The following is a 4,927-nucleotide window of genomic DNA, read 5'->3' as shown; positions in this document are numbered from 1 at the left end:
CTCCTAAGAGGTAAGTGCTCTTAACTACTGAGCTATCCTGCCAGCCCTCAGCAGCAGGAGGGCCGGCTAGCATGCTCCTGGGAGTCTCCTGCCTTTTACTAAGGCAGGAGTTACACATTTGCCCAGATTTCATGTAGGAGCTAGGAATTTGAACTCAGGACTCTGCTTTCAAGCCAAGTTCTTTCCAACTGAGCCATCTCCAGGGACAGACTCTCGAACTCTCAGGGACTAAGTTTGCTTCTAACTAGAATTGCTATAGCTGCCTGAAGCCACTTCTGCTGAGACACTTGAGTGATGGTGACATGGACCTGTCATTGCAGCTACTCAGTTGACAGAGGCAGGAGGATTGCAAGTTCAAGGCTTGCCTGGGTTACAGAGAGGTGTGAAAACTATGCCTTCTGATACGCTCAGAGGACACTTCTTCAGGTGGCAGGCACTGTGTTCCTGTGATAAAAGACTCTGCCAATGGGCCCAAGAGATGGCTCAGTGGTTAAGAGCACTGGCTGCTCTTCCAGAGGTCCTGAGTTCAATTCCCAGCAACCACACGGTGGCTCATAACCATCTGGAATGGGATCTAATTCCCTCCTCTGGTGTACATGAAGACAGAGCATTCATACATATAAAATAAATAAATAAATAAAGATTCTGCCAAAAGAGACCAGCACTAACCATTAAAAGAGAACATGTTGTCTCATCATCTCCTCCTGCTAGGGAAAATGACATTGTTACCATCTTACAGACAAGGACAAGGACATACAGCAGGAAGAAGTCTATGACTGCCTCAGAAAGTATATACAGCTTGGGAACCATTTCCCATGGCTGTCTACAAGGTCAGCATTGGGAGTACACTAGAAAGCTCATACAAACTAGGTTACTTTCTCCTTTAAAAAATTTTTTATTTATTTATTTTATGTCTGTGAGTACACTGTAGTTGTACAGATGGTTGTGAGCCTCCATCTGGTTGTTAGGAATTGAATTTAGGACCTCTGCTCGCTCTGGCCAACCCTGCTCGCTCTGCTTGCTCAGTCCCTGCTTGCTCTGACCCAAAGATTATAAATAAGTACACACCAGAAGAGGGTGTCAGATCTCTGTATGGGTGGTTGTGAGCCACCATGTGGTTGCTGGGATTTGAACTCAGGACCTTCAGAAGAGCAGTCAGTGCTCTTAACCACTGAGCCATCTTACGAGCCCTACTTTTCCTGTTTCCAGTCTCCTGCCCAATCAGATATCTATTTTGCTGTGTGTTTACTATTTGTTTTTGTTTTTCAGACACAGGGTCTCATTCTGTAGCCCAAGCTGGAACTCAATTATATCAGCCCAGGGTGGCCTTGAACTCATAGCAACCTGCCTGCCTCAGCCTGCCAAGTGTCAGGATTTTAGATGGGAGCCACAAAACCCAAAGTTTCAATGTTCTTTCTTTTTATTTATTTATTTATTATATGTAAGTACACTGTAGCTGTCTTCAGACATTCCAAAAGAGGGCGCCAGATCTCATTGCGGATGGTTGTGAGCCACCATGTGGTTGCTGGGATTTGAACTCTGGACCTTCGGAAGAGCAGTCGGGTGCTCTTACCCACTGAGCCATCTCACCAGCCCCTCAATGTTCTTTCAAAATAGCTTTATATTTCCTTATGTGTATGCGTATGCCCGTGTGAGTAGACACCACACGTGTGCAGTGCACACTGAGGCCAGAAGAGGACTCCTCAGATTCCCCTGAAGCTGGGCTGACAGGCTGTTGTGAGCCGCCTGTGGGTCCTGAGAACCACTTAAAGAGAAACAAAACAAGCGCTCTTAAGTGCTGAGCCATTTCTCCAGCTCTAAGCCTGATTTTATTTTATTTTATTTTATTTTTTTATTTTTTATTTTTTTTTGGTTTTTCGAGACAGGGTTTCTCTGTATAGCTCTGGCTGTCCTGGAACTCACTTTGTAGACCAGGCTGGCCTCGAACTCAGAAATCCGCCTGCCTCTGCCTCCCGAGTGCTGGGATTAAAGGCGTGTGCCACCACGCCTGGCATTTATTTTATTTTTATTTATTTATTTATTTATTTATTTTACCTTGAGTCATGGATCCTCCTATGTCCATCTTTAGGGTACTAGGCTTACAAGAACACGCCACCACACCAAACTTTCTGGTGTTTTTTTGTTTTTTTGTTTTTTTGTTTTTTTTTTGGTTTTTCGAGACAGGGTTTCTCTGTGTAGCCCTGGCTGTCCTGGAACTCACTTTGTAGACCAGGCTGGCCTTGAACTCAGAAATCCGCCTGCCTCTGCCTCCCGAGTGCTGGGATTAAAGGCGTGCGCCACCACGCCCGGCTCTTTCTGGTGTATTTTATTTTATTTATTTTTTTTTTTTTTTGGTTTTTCGAGACAGGGTTTCTCTTTATAGCTCTGGCTGTCCTGGAACTCACTTTGTAGACCAGGCTGGCCTCGAACTCAGAAATCCGCCTGCCTCTGCCTCCCGAGTGCTGGGATTAAAGGCGTGCGCCACCACGCCCGGCTTCTGGTGTATTTTAATTAATTAATTAATTTAGTGGGTTTTTTTTTTGTTTTGAGACAAGGTTTGTCTGTATAGCTCTGGCTGTCCTGGTATGTGTGGTATAGACCAGGGTGGCACTAAAGGCATGGGTAACCACTGCCCTGGCTTCTGGTGTATTTTACATGACTCTTCCAAAACCAACTCTCGGTATATTTTGTTGTTTATGTTATATTTTGATGTACAGATATGTGTGTGTATACACAGAAACCTAGACCCAGAATTGTCCTACATATGTTAAATGTATACACATGAACACAAATGCACACAATTTACATTTCATTTTTTTTTTCCTGTTTTATATCCCTCCCATTTTTCGTGGTTGTTTTGTTTCTTTTTTGAAATTTAGTGTATTATCTACCTATATAGAGAGGGTAGGCATGGGTGTAGGGGTGTGCCACCGTGGACAAGTGGCCATCAGCGGACAACTTTCGGGAGCTGACTCTTACCTTCCACCTCCTCTCTGAGGCAGAATCTCTCCTCACTTTTGCCTCTGGCTGTGGAACAGCACTCCAGGCTAGCTGGTCCCTGTGTGGGCAGTTCTTCCATGTCTGCCTCCTGTCTCGCTGCAGGAGAGGGACTGTGCACAGGTAGACAGACTTATGAGAGAACCACTCTACTAAGCCACCTCTCCAGCTCTCAGAATTTCATTAGAGTAGAATGAAATTAGATTGTTGAAACTTTTTGGTAAGATAAAAATTAAAAAAGTTTTTTTTTTTTTGTTTTTTTGTTTTGTTTTGTTTTGTTTTTCGAGACAGGGTTTCTCTGTGTAGCCCTGGCTGTCCTGGAACTCACTCTGTAGACCAGGTTAGCCTCAAACTCAGAAATTCGCCTGCCTCTGCCTCCCAAGTGCTGGGATTAAAGGCGTGCACCATCACTCCAGCTTTAAAAATGTTTTAAAATTAATGTCGCATTAACATTTCCTAGAGGCCATAGATGGGCACGGTGTCATACATCTGCAATTTGAGCATCTGGGAGGTGACTGCAGAAAGGTCAGGATATCAAGGTCATCCTTAGCTACATAGAGAGTTTGAAGCCATCTTGACCTACAGGAGACCCTCGTCTTAAAAAAAAAAAAAAAAAAAAAAAAGCAAACAAACAAGGGGGTGTGGTGGCGCACGCCTTTTTTTTTTTTTTTTTTTTTTTTGGTTTTTCGAGACAGGGTTTCTCTGTGTAGCCCTGGCTGTCCTGGCACTCACTTTGTAGACCAGGCTGGCCTCGAACTCAGAAATCCGCCTGCCTCTGCCTCCCGAGTGCTGGGATTAAAGGCGTGCGCCACCACGCCCGGCTTGCGCACGCCTTTAATCCCAGCATTTGGGAGGCAGAGGCAGGTGGATTTCTGAGTTCGAGGCCAGCCTGGTCTACAGAGAGGGTTCCGAGGTAGCCAGGGCTACACAGAGAAACCCTTTAAAAAGAAACAAAACAAAATAAACCAAAAACAACAAAAACACCACCACCACCAAAACCAAAAGAAAAAAAAAGGTAAGATAAAGAGAAGCATAGCCCCACCCTCACCCCACCCCACCTCCCCTGGATATAACTTGGTGGTTTGTGGTATATTTACTTTGCTTGCACAAAGCCCTGGGTTCCTTCCCAGGACCCGTGCATGCCTGGCAGTGTAGGCCTAGAAGGTCAGTACTATGAGGACAGGAGAGTCAGCAGCTCAAGGCCGCCTTTGGCTACACAGTAAGTTGAGGGCAACCTGATCTACAGAAGACCCTGCCTCAAAACACAAAGCAGGCAGAGGTTTGACTCCACACCCACCTCGGCTTGTAGTAATTAACTAATTATTTATATTTATTTTCTGTATATGAGTGTTTTGCTTGAGTTTATGCCCGTGTACCACATGTGTGCCTGGTGCCCACAGAGTCTAGAAGATGCTGACGGCCCTAGACCTGGAGTTATGGAAGGTTCTAAGCAGCCACGTGGCAGCTGGGAATCAAACCTGGATCTTCTTCAGAGAACAGTAAGTGCTCTTAACCAAGGAGCCATCTCTCCAGATCCTGGTGTGTTTCTTTTGTTTAAGACATGTTTCTCTATGTAGCCCTGGATAGCCTAGAACTGACTATGTAGACCAAGTTGTTCTCAAATTTACAGAGATCTGACTGCCTCTGCCTTCTGAGTACTGAGATTAACAAGGAGTGTCACCACGCCAGCCCAGTTTAGCTTGTATTTATATCTCTAAGAAGCCACGCCCAGTTTAGCTTGTATTTATCTCTCTAAGAAGCCACGCCCAGTTTAGCTTGTATTTATCTCTCTAAGAAGCCACGCCCAGTTTAGTTTGTATTTATATCTCTAAGAAGCCACAGCTCTCACCAAGAGCAGGGAAGGAGACACAGGAGAAAATGCTGGAATGCTGGAGACTTTCTCACCCATTTTCTTTACGTTTTGGATACA

Source organism: Mus caroli, unplaced genomic scaffold, assembly GCF_978045245.1.
Source record: "Mus caroli unplaced genomic scaffold, Mus_caroli_1 scaffold_2, whole genome shotgun sequence".
NCBI classification, from domain to species: domain Eukaryota; kingdom Metazoa; phylum Chordata; class Mammalia; order Rodentia; family Muridae; genus Mus; species Mus caroli.
Note: the sequence above shows the minus strand (reverse complement) of the source record.